The sequence below is a fragment of the Alligator sinensis genome, unplaced genomic scaffold (assembly GCF_000455745.1).
Source record: "Alligator sinensis unplaced genomic scaffold, ASM45574v1 scaffold437_1, whole genome shotgun sequence".
Taxonomy (NCBI): Eukaryota; Metazoa; Chordata; order Crocodylia; family Alligatoridae; genus Alligator; species Alligator sinensis.
Window position 1 is genome coordinate 236,957 of NW_005842176.1, and position 14,240 is coordinate 251,196.

At 48.6% G+C, this 14,240-nt stretch overlaps 1 pseudogene; it reads left to right on the top strand.

Annotated features, from left to right (window-relative positions):
- Window positions 1–14,240, top strand: part of LOC102387855 — a 22,067-nt pseudogene that overhangs the window by 6,093 nt on the left and 1,734 nt on the right.

The following is a 14,240-nucleotide window of genomic DNA, read 5'->3' on the forward strand; positions in this document are numbered from 1 at the left end:
GAATGCCACAGCCACTTCCCGGTTGGTGAGTTTTGCCGCAGGGGGACCCCCACCCTGGTCACTGACTGGTCGCTGGGGGGACATGTGCCCCCCTTGACTTAGGTGGTACCAGTAGCCTATGCTCTGCAATGTGCACCCACATTGGTGTGGCCAGAGTCTGGAGAGCTTGGCACCTGTCCCCAGGCACCTTGACCCCACTATCCCCTACTCAGGGAGGGCACACAGAGTTCTGGATGAGGAGGGGCAGGACTCTTACCTTGTCCAGCTGGAAGTCCAGCCGCCCTGATCTGAAGCACCTGCTCTCCACCAGGGCTGGCAGGGCAGAGTTGTGGAAAACACAGGCATTGTGGGTGCTGCCTACCAAGCTGGTGCTGATGGTAAAGGCACCCCAGTGGTTGACAACACCCTTCAGCATGATGAAATGAAAGCCCCAGCAGCTGTAGTACAGGCAGTCACTACGGGGCAAGCAAATGACAGGGATGTAGGTCCCATCTAGGGCACCAATGCACTGAGGAAAGACCAGGGTCTGGATCCCTACCACCTCCTCCAGGGGGTCATGGACCAAGAGCATGGTGTGGCCCAGCACATTCTGGAGGGTGCTGCAAACCTCCAGGATGGACTCCCCAGTGGTTGCCTTGCCTGTGCCAAATAGGTGGCCAACATAGAGCAGCTTGAGCACAAAGATGGCCAGCTGGGTCTCTGTGTGGGGGTTGGCTGCATGGTGGTATCCAGCTGCTCCAGGTGCAGGTGCAACTTGTCAAGGAGCTCCTACAAGATGGCCCAGGTCATCTTAAATGAGCACAGCCACTACTCATCATCCCAAGTGGACGTCCAGCCACCCGTCCTTGCTGGCCAGGTGGGTCCACAGGCATCAGGGTTGGAGCCCCAGGTGCTCATGGATGGCATCAGTCTGTGGCATCTATATGCATATCATCAGCATCCCTGCTCAGGTCCAGGTGATGGGCAGGGGCTGGTTGTCATCAGTGCAGGAACAGGGGGCCTCAGATGCCACAGTGAGCTTTGCCATGTGACCACATAGCATGGGGGCAGCCAGGGCCGAGATTGCCTGAGGCCAAGATGTGGTCACTGCAGTGCCAAAAAACAAAGTTAAGGAGGGTGGCAAGCAGGAGCTGGGGGCATGGGTCATCACTGCTGGGGCCTGGGGATGGAGTAGCCATTGCATGGTGGGCACCGGCTCTGGTGACAGTCGCAGAGGGCTGTGAGAACATGCTGCAGACTGCTCCAGGCCAGAAATGCAGGTGGCCAGGGAGCAGTGTATAGGGCTGCCTTTTAAAGAGTGCCCCAGGCCCCAGGTGGCTGTGGCCAGAGCCTCCAGCTCCCCCTGGCTGCTGCAGAGGGGTGGAGCAAGGCTGGAGAAGCCCTAGAAGGGAGCAGATTGGGAGCAAATCTGCTCCCAAATGGTTGCATGTGTAGATGCCTGCCTAAGGCTAGCATACTGCACAGTAAACTCCTATAGCATTCATTGCAGGTGTATATGTACCCTCTGTGTGGGACATAAATGCTCAGTCTCATTCCCCACTCCTGCTTTAATGGTTTGTCAGTGCACATATTTAGGAAGTCTGTTATCACTCCTAGTTTCTTTATGTTGTCTGCTCTGATTAGATTTTCCTTTCCTCTGATGGCACACTTCTCATTATGTGAGAGTCATATTGAAGAGGTAGAGTTTAACACTGTAATTCTATTTAACCCCCAAAGTCCCTCTGTTGTCACTGTTTTCTTCTGGGCAAACATTGTGTAGCTGCCACGAAAATAAATCTTTGGCTAACATCTGGTTATTCCTCCCAAAAGCACAGGAAGAATCAGAGTAATTTACTATATTCTTATTTTGACATGAAGTTCAATACTTAGCAGTGTCTTGCACAGGAAAAGGCAGAAGAAGGCATGTAAGAGATAATTGTTTGGGTTATATGGCTGCTTCCAGTGATTTTATATATATATATATATATATATATATATATATAAAAATCAGGGTACCTCCTCGGTCAATAACAACTGGGAAATATAATCTTATCCTTCCCTTATCTGGATAATAATAAACAGAATGAAAATATCAGAAATCACTGAAACCTGCAGAAGTAACTTCCCTTTCACACTCCCTGCAAACTCTCTCTTCCCCTTTCCATTATCTCCCCTGTATGGTGGCTACTGATGTTACTGTTTCTCGGTGCTGGATCTCCCAACAGATATTATTGGTACAGGATTTCCGTGAGCTTCATGCCACTGTTGAGAGGATGGGACTTCTGAACCCAAGTGGTCTTTTCTTCTTCCTGAGCTTCCTGCAAATTCTGCTGCTTGAAGTTGCGAGCTGGATTATCCTGTGGTATTTGGATTATCCCCAGTGCCTTTCCTCATCACAGCCATGCTGATGGCAAGCTCCCTGGTAAAGTTCATAATCTAATGTATGTAGATGATGGCTAACCTATTCTTCCCATACCCCCATAACCAGTGGCACAATCCTGCTTCTCTAGCTACTGGATGTCTTAGGTCCCTTTTTTACATATTCTCCCTGTGTTCCAATCACACTATTACAGCAAGTTTAGTAAAATAACATAAGATAGGGTAGAGCAGAGTTGGCAACCCAAGACATTTTTTTTACTGACAATCCGCAAACTTTTAGTGACAACCAAATGTTTTAACCGACATACATTTTTGCTGACACATATTTTACATATTGTAAATATTATTCTTCTGCCAGGCCATAGGCAAGGGCCAGGTTGAAAGATATGGATTTCACGCCAACCTTAGTTTAAAAGCTTGAGTGTCAGGAAAAATGTACAGCTTTTTAGTACAAACAAAGACAAATAACCTTATATTGACTACCCTACTTCACTTCACCAGTGGTTTTACACTGTGATGTCTTGTCTCAGGGGTCCCCTATTTACCTGCACACCCTGATGTCCCTGCTCGCACCCTGCACTTTGCTCCCCACACCACATCCCATCTGCTAGGCTTACCCCGCCAACCCCAGCCCCCTGTCCCAGCACAGGCAAGCAAAGGACTATTATATTCCTACCTGCAATCCAGAAGTGGTATACGCAGGCAATGGGATGCAGCAGTACATAGCTGGTATGGAAGGGGGCTATGGAGACTTTTTTGGGCTACAAGTCCATGAGAGAATTCTCCCTGCAGGGTGCTATGCTTCTTCTCCAGGTGGAGCTTCTCTGCTCTGTCTGTCCATCGAGCTTACTGTCTCTTTCTTATTTATGGACACTAAATAGTTGACAAGCCTGGAATAGTGTCATCTCCTTTCATTCCTCAACTCCTAAAAAAAGTGAATGACATCTGCCCTGATGAGTTGGAGGAAAGTGCCCCCTGGGTGGGCAGAAAAACAGTCATTCAGATAAGTTATGATTCATTCCAGATACTTCAGGGATGTATGTGGTAGCCGTGTTGGTCTGAGACAAAAAGAAATGCGAAAATCTAGAACTCTTGGTTCCAAAATGATACCTTGTATTAGACCAACTAAGAAACTGCAAAAAAATATATTTTTCTGCAAACTTTCGAGCTCATGCGTCTTTCATCAGGCTCAGGGAAAGTTCAAGATGGTAAAAAGTCCCCATACGTAGGAAATAAACTTCATTTTTGCACAGAGGAAGCAGAAGCTGGAAAACTGTCCCTCTGGGTCCATGACAGTCTCTTTATGAGCTTGCTCTTTGTTGTGTAGATCAAGCAGGATTTTTTCCCTGGTGGTGTCAGATGGCAGGTAGGGAGGTGTAGAAATCCTGTTGTTCAGCAATGAAGTCGATAGTCCAAAATCGGCTAAAATTCAGCATCTTCCATGTTTCAGGGATGTATGTGGTCCATGTTGGCCTGAGACAAAAAGGGTGATGAAGAGTGCATGAGCCTGAAAGCTTGCAGGAAAAGATATATTTTTTTGCAGTTTCTCAGTTAATCTAATAAAACGTATCATTTTGGAACCAAGAGTTCTAGATTTTTGCATTCCAGATACTTAGCACTTTAGCATTTTTGCCTTCATTGATCATAGGCTTGCAGCCTTGCTTTTCTCTGCTATGTAGTTTCTGGAGTCATTTACTCCAGTGTAACGTGAATTCTCCTCCTCTCAGTGAGTACAGAAATAAATTTGGTAAAACTTTCAGTTTGCACTGGTGTAAAGATCACACAAGGTGTTGGGCCATGGAAAATCATGTTTTTGTATGCAGCATGTTAAACTGTCTGGATTTCTAGGAATGCAGTGGCCAGAAAGTTAAACTAAAGCCACTGGACAGCTTCTAGAAACGTTCCCCTGGCCAATCAACAAATCTAAGAAAGTCAGCCTGCATAAATCAAAGAAATGTCTCCCTGCCATTATCAGTTAGGAGGGGTCTCTCAGTGCACATGATGGGGAAGGAAGCACCGGTAGCACCTCAGGAGAGGAGCCTCTATTATGGACTATAATGACAACAGATAAAGTCTGTACCTTTTTTTCTTGGTGATTCCTTTTCCTGCCTAGGCGCATAGTGCTTATCTGCAGCATGATTTGGGGCACCTCTCAGTGTTCAGCAAGCCCAAATGGACCCGTTTGGTGCAACACTTTGTAATGGGCACTCTGGTGGTAAGTACCTGAGCCAGGGAGTTTTCCCTGAAACTTCAGGAGGACTGATTAATATGGGGATGTCCTGTAGTTCCCAAAAATGTCTCCCTAGGAGAATAGAACCTGATAAGGGAGAGGGAGAGTTTTCCCCTTTGATAGTTATCTCCTTTCCTTTAGGGAGGATCTTCCATGTGGTGGAATCATATGCACAACCAACATCACTCTAAGACAATTTGTTTCCGCAAGGATCCTGATCTCATCATTCATCCCATCTTGTTCACTTTAGGGAAGAAACTTTCTGTGGAGGTGAGCATGGGAAAATGTTGGGAACGACTTGGGTTACAGAGAGACTCCAAAGTTAGGATGTTATTGATGGTCAGGTACCCACACATATGTACCTGAAACATGGAAGTAGCCAAGAAAGGTCTAATGGGTACATGGACTTGCTGTTTAAAATCCACTGATGAGACAGAGAGAGGGGGAAAAAGAATTGAAATAGGAAAAAGAGTGAGGAAGGTATGTTGGGAAAGGAAACAAAAGCAGCTGGAAAGTTCAGATGGCAGATCAGTAATACATTAAAGGGAGAATCCTATTTTACCTTATGAACCCAAGTGGCTTTTGTCAAGCCGTATAAGTGCTGTTTTGGGCCCTGTTGCACAGTTAGTGAAAATAGGTTACATGCAGTGTGGCTCTCTCCATGTGTTCCTGGGCATAATTTCCACAATTCTAGCCCAGCAGGAAGCAGGGGAAAAGGAGTTTCTAATCTCCATCTCTCACTTCTGAGCATTGCCCTAGCCACCAGACTGCAGGTTGTGCTTGACCAAGAACCATCTCCACCCCTTCTGTTTTAACTGATGCACTCTAACTTTTATTTAATATTCATTAGATCAAAACGGTAGAAAGCAGTTGAAAGGTCTTTCCCCATCAGGAGCGAGAGACCACAGTAGAACTCAGAGCTGCTTGCCTTTCCAATAGTTATACCTGCTAACGTAGGTGGGGGTACAATATTCACTGCTGCTGCCCCTTCCGCAGCTGCTGCTGCTACCCAAGACACAAAAACTGCTTCTTATGCCTCCTGTTCAAGGCTAGCTTTGGAAAGTTCTTCCCTGAATGTCTCTAGCCCTTCTGATCTGCTGTGTTGCCCTTTTCCTTCACAGCTTGGGATGAAGAAGAAAAAATTCCTTCCTTACAACCACCAGCACATGTACTTCTTTATCATGAGTTTCTCTGCTTACCTATGGGGTACATGGGGGGAGCACCCATGTAACACTTGCCACAGGTTTCAAAATTAACTTATGACAGGGGAAAAGGGGCAGAGAAAGAATTGCCTTCCCCTGACCAGCTCAACAGGTGTTCACAGTGTGTAGGAGGCAGTGTGGGAATGTGGGAAGCATGAGTGAAGAGTGCAGAATTCTTTCCCCTCATCATCTTCTTTTCCATTTTCCATGATGTCTTTGCTCTTCTTGTACATGCCACCTCTGGCCCGTGCTAGCAGCTCCATGTCTCTCGTCTCTGGTTCATTATCCTATTCTGATTCCATTTTTTTTTCACTTTTCAAACAAACAGGAGGTACAGTGTAAATGGATAAACGTAGTTTCATGCTGTGTCTGCACAGAAATGGAAAGTGTCATGGTAGCAGGATCTAATATGTTTGTGCTAGCTTAATCTAGCTAGCTTAAGTAGTGAACCACATACTTTAGCACACATTGGCAATGAGAAAAGAAAGTGTGTTGTGACATCTTACACCTAGACAATACTAAATTTGTAGAGTGTTATGCAGTATTATAGCTAGAATGTGCTCTGAGGATCATATATTAAGGCTTAATACCATTTCTAACCTGCACAACTCCAACTTGACACTAGGGGGCTGGTGAGCACAGGGGTGGCTAGGAGCCAAGACAGGGTTGGGCTCTATATTTGCTCTCGAGGGCTGTGCAAAGCTTCGGTCTCTGTTCAATTCGGCCCGATTCGGTGGCCGAATCTCCAAATCTGAATCATATCAGAAGACCCTTTAATCTCTCCAAATTGAATCGGAACCCTCCAAATCAATTTGGAGAGATTTGGAAAGATTCGGTGATTTGGACATAGACACAGCTTTAAATTTTTTTCTACATACCTCTAGGTTAGCAGGAGCTCATGAATGCTGCAATGCTGGGGCACATGGAGCATCCCACAGAAGCACAGTGGGCCCCCCAGCATGCTTGGCAGCAGATCCAGAAGTGGACCAGAAGCACTTCCAGTCCACTTCCAGGTCTGCCGGGGAGCGCACAGGGGGACTCCCCTGTGCTCCCCTGGCTCAGTGATTTCTGCCTCCTGGGTCTAGGGGGGGCACTCAGGGTTCCCCTGCAGCCAAGGCAGGGGGGTTCATGGAGGCCCCTCAGTGTAGTCCCCAGCAGACCGGGAAGTACTTCTGGTCCATTTCTGGGTTTTCCACAGCACACATCAAGAAGGTCCTTGCACTCCAGATGTTTCATCCACCCCACCATCGCAGTGATCACAAGCCGTGCTGGTACCTCGAGGTATGTAGAAAAAAATTTTAAAGCTGTGTCTTTGTCTGAATTGCTGATTCTCCAAATCAGCATCAAATCTTTAGATTCGTATTCAGGTGAATCAAATCAGGGACAGTGATCCGAATCAACTAATCAAATCACAGTCCCTGATTCAGGCCGAATCTGAATCCGAATTGAATAGGGCCTGCTTCTCACACCCCTATTGCTCTCCATGGGAGGTGAGAGAAGTGTTATTATGGCAAAAGCACAGGACTGGGAGATGAGCAAAAGCCAGGGAAAAAGTTCATTTAGCCATGATTACTTAAAGTAATTGAAATTCTCTCATGCTGCCTGGCCCCTTTTCCCCCAAATGCCATCCACTCACCCCTGGCCAAGTGGCTTAATAGCAGCTGTGGCTTCCCTCATCCCCTCCCTCATTCCCATCTTGGTGATGGCATCCCCACCTCCACTGTGCTGCCCCCTTCCCCTGCAGGGAGTCATGGGGGAGCCTTTCCCTTGTGCTTTGACAGGAGTCTTCACACCTCCTGCCCCCTCTGCTGACTTAGTCCTAAGTTGTATCACTACTGCCAGAGCCGCTGCTCCAGCTCCAGCTCCAGCATCTGTGCCTTGCAGAACGCCACACACTGCATCTTCTTGGTGGTACTCGGCAGCAGCACAGGACCCTGCAGGTTCAGCTCTGGCCTGCTCAGTCACACAAACAGCATTAAGGTGCCTTAAGGCATCTACACGTGGGTTAATGTGCCTTAACTAATCACGCCCAAGTTTAACACCTGCTTTATGCAAGTATTACATTTAAGCACGATTAGCCTAAAATCTCAATTTTTAAGACACATTAAGGGTGCAAACATGTAGACATGCTCCTTCAGTATGCCTTAAAAATGACTAACGTGCCTTAAATCACCATGTGTAGATGCATCCTAGAAGACCCTGTAAAAAACACCAGCAGCAGTTTCCTGTTTTTTCTAGGGAGAGACAGTAGGAGATCTAGTGAGCCGTAATTAAACACAAACTTTCTCCCATATCTTCATTCTCTTCAGTTATCTGCATAAGTTTCCACCTTACTCACTAGCTGCCCTGAAACCCTCCAGAACACTCTCCTCTGGTCCCTGTCCAATCCTGCTAATTTGACCTTTCCAAGCTACCAGTTAAATAACTGGAGAATCTTGTGGTAAAATTTAGACTTCTCTTTTGAGGATAGTGTTGGACATAATGTCATTAATAATGCCCTTGTCTTCTCCTTGTGCCCTCTACCAGCGGTGCCTCCATTCCTGGTTCCTATCTACTTCCAGTTCCAAGGTTTCTACCAGACAATTCGAAGAAAAGAGGGTGGTAAGTACTGCCTAACCAAGAATTACAGTATGCGTGAAGCTTTAATGAAAACAAAGGCACTTAAGGAGTAACACCCTGGAAATATTCCTTTGACAGTGGCTGTCTCATTCATGGTTTTAGGCAAAGCTAATTTATGAGACATGGCTTTCAGGTTAGATCCTCACTGCAGAGAAGGATCCGAGCAGAAAAAGCTGTTAAGTTGGTGGCTGGAGTCTCCAAGACATTGTTTTGTCCTGTGGGGCATTTCTTGCTTTAAAAAAAAAAGTTATATATAAATCCAGGATTATTTCCTCCATGACAACACTGAAATCAATCCTGATTCCTGGTCATCACCTCCACATATCAAATACCATAACCTAACATACATCCCTAGATTATACCACCCTCCCAAATTCTTTTCACTGAACAATCCCTGTGAGCAACCAGGCTATTATAAGAGATACTGAAAAGTAATAGTGCTGGGAAGGAAGGGAAGGTGGCTTAGTGACCATCAAGAGGAATGTGGGGTGAATGTTGGGATGATTGTACCATTTCCCTTTAGTAGATCTGATCAGCTTCCAGGAAAAATATTGACAACTCTTGCACAACATGTTTGTGTGCACGATATATGCAGTATTCTTTATTTTATTTTTTGAGCTGGACGATATTTCATTTGTGCCAATGACCATCAGGTGTTTTCTCCATTTCAATTGTTGGAAATGGCCCTAAGACCATGGTGTTGGGTCTCTATTGTAGTTAATACAGCAGGTATATATTGGATGTGCAATGAGGTGGATGTTGGCATATGACTGAGTTAGGGATCTTCAGTGCTGCAGTCCATTGTTGACTTGCATGTAACTATGACCCTCAGGGGAACTGAGGATGGGTACCCTTGAGTCACACCACAACCACTAGTCAAAAAAATGATCAGCAGAATCCAGGAAACTTTAGGATCCACTGGGGAATAAGGCAGGGATATGCTTAAGTGTTACTGTCATGGCGAGGTCCGTCAGGAGGGCCATGATCTCCTCGAGGTCCCTCGCTCCATGTCAAGGCCGGCCCAAGACACCCTCTTATTCTCACCTGCCACGTCTTGCTGGAAAATATGATTGGGAGGCTGCCTATGACTCCCCGGGCACGGCCACTCGGGACCTCTGTCCCTGCAGTTCTCCCGGACTCCTGTGGTCTCCCGGTATGATGGGTGCTCCCCAAGCACCCTAGCCTTATGGCTATGCGCCGCTCCTACCCCTAATACCACGCCCCAAGCCTCGCTGATGTGCTGGACATTGTTCTGTCATGATACACGCCCGTTCTCCCAGGCCTCCTCTGTAATCTAGCCCACTCCTGGGCCTCCCCTGTAGCCTAGCCCACTCCTGGGCTCTCTCTAATACACAGCCCCTCACTGGGACTCTCATTGAGCCCACTCTGGGCCTTCTCTAGAAGTGTTGTCCTGCTCACGGACCCTCTAGCGGGTCTCCGGTCCTCTAGGCCAGCCGCATGGCTACCCTCTCCGATCCCAGCTCACCGCACTGCTATCCCCTTTCTCCAGGGACCACCGCAGTACCTCGCCTTTCTCCCGGGGCATCGTACTACTAACCCCTTCCGTCGGGGTCCACCGCAGCACCCTGCCCCTATCTGAGGGCTGTTGCCGCAGTAGCCTACGGCCGTGCTCGCTATGCCCATCTTGGGCTTCTCAATATGGCGCTCCCCCTCTTCGGGGCTCGCCGTGCCCCCCTTGGGCTTCTCAATAGTCCCCTCTTTTCTCAGGGACTCATTAGGCCCACACTGGGCTCCTCTAGAGTGCGCTCCCCCTTTCTGGGGCTCGCCACGTCTACGCTAGGGTTTCCTAGCAGTGCCCCCTTCTAGGGCTCATCATACCCCCTCTGGGGAGTCTCAAAGCTGCCCAACTCTGGGGCTGGGGTCTACGTACCCCGCATACAATCCAGGGTCTCTGCTCCCCGCCCACAACTCACTGGTTGCGCTAGTGCCCCCTTCTGGGGCTCGTCATGCCCCCTCTGGGGCATCTCAAAGCTGCCCCTCTCTGGGGCTGGGGTCTACGTACCCCGCATACAATCCAGGGTCTCTGCTCCCCGCCCACAACTCACTGGTTGCACTAGCACCCCCACACTTCTGGGGTCCCTATGAGGCCTCCTCCAACCCCTACAGCCTCACCCAAACCTCCAGTGTAATATCAAAGCCTGGACACAAACTCGAGCCTCCTGGCTATAACTCAAACATAACACTCTCTGGCTGTAACAACTTAACTCCAAGCCATCAGGCTAAACCATGGTACTCAAACCTCTCAGAGCTGCCATCCTTCTCTCAGCTAGAGCAGTTCCTGTGAGTCTCACTTCCTAACTCCAGGCGCTCCTGCCCCTCCAGCTGCTGGCAGGGAACTGCCAGCCTGGCCTCAGCCCTGGGCTTTATAAGGGCCAGGCCCTGCCTCCTACAAGCAGCTGGCTCCCCTTAGTTGCTCCGGGAACCACAGCTGCGCTCGTTACCCTGGCAACCTTCAGCTGGGCTCCTTAGGCTCTGCCAGGGCTCTCCCCCTAGCAGTTTCTCCTCTCTAGGAGCAGGCACTGAGGTGCCCTGCGACAGTTACTTTTCTCCATCTCCTCCTCTGCAGCTCCTGGCTTGCATCCTGGGCTTCTACACCCGCTTTTTCCTGACATATATGCCCTTACTGGGACTCAGGAGTTTCCTAGGATTCTTTATGCTGATCAGGTATCACGCTTTGCACCCACCAACCTCTATGGCTGTCACCATCTCTGGTGTCACGTTCTGTTCCTTGCTCTTCTGTGTCTTTCTCTCTTTTGGCTCTCTCCCTATGCCACCACTCCTTCACCCACCCCAACACACTTCTGTTATTCTGGTCTTTTCCCTCAAGTATCTGGCCACACATCATTTCTATTCCCTCCCCCCTGTTCCCTATTCCTTTACTGGGACTGGACTCTGTATTGTTTGAGAACCATCTCTATGACTTTTGAGCTGTGAATCCATATGGAGACTGCAGCCCCTTCTGTTGTCATGAAAACTACTCCATTCATTATAAAAAGGATTTGGAGTTAAATTGTTATGATCCTGGTGCTGCCAAGTCAAGCATCAAGACCTGAACCAGCAGCATTATTGATACCTCTTGTGGTATTTGGGGAGGTATATTTTAGCAGCTGAAGCAGGCTGTGGATAAGGGACGAGTTTGTATAAGTGACAAGTTTGTATGTGTGTTTGTCTGCACAGAGTCCTGCAGAGTATCTGGTTTACCTGGGTCTCACAAATGAATCACATACCCATGAACATTGATTATGATAAGAACACAGACTGGTTCTCTACTCAGGTATGACGTACACTCGCTCAAGCCACACACCCCCGCCAGGTAGTTGGGTTAGTGCAGTGGAATGTTATTTGATTCAAGGTGATATGGGGACACTATTATTTCCTGGCCATCTAAATGACCTCTTTTCAGCTCTTGTGACAAGTCAGGCCCTGGAGTAGCCAAGTCACCTGCTAGACGCTACCTGGATCCTGCCTTGCTTGCCTCTTCTAACCTTGCAGGGTCCAACCCTGTTGTCATGCTTGCCATGCCTTGATGGAATAATTGGACTGGGAGGCTGCCCCTATAGATCAGGGAGGTTTTCCTTTAGGTCCTAGATTCCTGTCTGGCCTGATGGCCCCCCTGGCTTTCACCCACTTTACTCTGGCTAGGCCTCTCTGCCTGAGGTCTGCTGTCCCGGGTCCTTAGGCTCCCAGGCCCCACAGATCCTGTCTCACCTCATGGATGCTTTGGACCCTCCTGCCCCTATCTCATCTGGCGGGCTCTGGGCCCCCAACCACACCTCAAGATCTGTGACCCCAGGCCAGGCTGCTCTCCCTGTAGCAGCCCTCAGCCCTCTGGGTCCTTGCCCTCAGGCTGGGCTGCCTTTGCTCTATTAGCCCGCTTGCTCTATCAACCTCAGCCCTCTGGGTCCTTGACCCCAGGCTGGACTCCAACCTAGCACACCTCCATGGCCTCCACAACTCCCCCAGAGCCATAACATGGTCCTGAAGTAGCTAACTGAATCACAAAGTAAATGCAAGTGACCTGCTACACAACAGAAACCCACCCTGCTCTGGGCCACTGCCTCACGCTAGGCCTCTGGCTCCCCATCACATCCCTCTACCAAGCATTTTGCTGTTTCTGTCCCCTGAGTTGTATTCCTAGATGCATTGCCCCATGCACCTGGATAAATATATGCAACTTTGTAATCATGCAGACTGATCATGGGCAGTAGTGGCCCAACTACACATAGGCACCCCTTGTGAAAGTGTAGCAAGATTAGAGACAATAACATGGAGTCAAGCAAAACCCAAGATTAGAGGACTTAGCCTCGGCAACAAAAAATACAGCCACTCCCCAGCTGGCTGGAGTTCAGTATGCTTCAAGATGGGGCAGCAGGCAGCCCCTGTACTGAGGCACCTGGAGCCCCCATCTCGAGGCACACTGTGCCCCAGCCAGCCAGGGTGCCTCAAGATGGGGGCTCTGCAGCGTTTGGAGATGGGGGAGCAGGCAGCCCTGAGTTGCCTGCTCCCCCATCTCTATGTGCCACTCCCTGGCTGGTTAGGGCATAGGGGGCCTCAGGATGGGGGCTGCCTGCCAGCTAGCCCCACGATAAGGCACTCTGTGCCCCATCCAGCCACCCCTGCAGCACATGGAGCAGTGGGACAAAGTGTCCCACTGCAAACCACACAAGCAGAGGCATGCACTGCAGCACAAAGTAGCGGCACCAATTTGTGCCACTCCTATTTGTGCTGCTGCAAACGCACACCCCTATGACTCTGAGCTGTTTAAGAGAAAGCAGTGACAAAGATGCTCAAATAGACCTAACTATGTTGATCCTAATATTCCCAGAATCATACACATTTTTCTCTCTTCCCCTTTCAGCTACAGGGAACATGCAATGTGCATCCATCCCTATTCAATAATTGGTTCACTGGGCAGATGGACTTCCAAATTGAGCATCAGTGAGTATGGGACATAGACAGTGGGCAGGCACAGGAGAAATATAAGCTTCTGGAGCAAGATGGGATTCTCCTGCATTCCCTGTGAATATAGGCCTTGATGGAGGTGGAAAACGAAACAAACTAACAAACAAAAAAAACAAAAAGAAAACCAGGAACAGCGAGGACCACTTCATGGTTCTATGCAGGGGAGACAGAGGAGCAAAATCCCTATGGAGCATCAGGGCATAACAGGAAGCACTAGCTCCCTGTCACACTTCCCCTTTTTCCAGCCTTTTCCCCAGGATGCCTCAACACAACTATTGGAAGGTGGCTCCCCTGGTGAAGTCCCTGTGTACTAAACATGGCATTGAGTACCAGTGCAAGCCTCTTTTCACTGCCTTTGCAGACATTGTGCAGTAAGAACTGCTTTTGAAGGTTGAGTGCACTGTCAGATGAGAAGATGTAACAGACAGTAAATGGGAGGATGGGAATGAGTTGCACAGCAAGAGAGATGGGGAAGATAAGATGGGTGCAGTGGATGGGATGGGATGGGACTGAATGGCTGAGGAGACAAAAGTGTTACATGGTGTCCTTCAATCATCCCCTACAATCTAACCATAGGGCACAGTTATTCGTTTTCAGCTAGGAGGTGTTTGAGGCCTGAGTGAGATGAGCTGCAGTTCCAGCTTCTAAGAGAAAGGTGTCCACATCCCAGAACTTATCATAGTGACTGAAAGTGAGCTTTCTTTGTCTTTCACAATGCCAAGGACTGAATATAGATTCATAGATTCATAGATGTTAGGGTCAGAAGGGACCTCAATAGATCATCGAGTCCGACCCCCTGCATAGGCAGGAAAGAGGGGTGGGGCTAGAAGGCCCCAACCAGAGGGTTA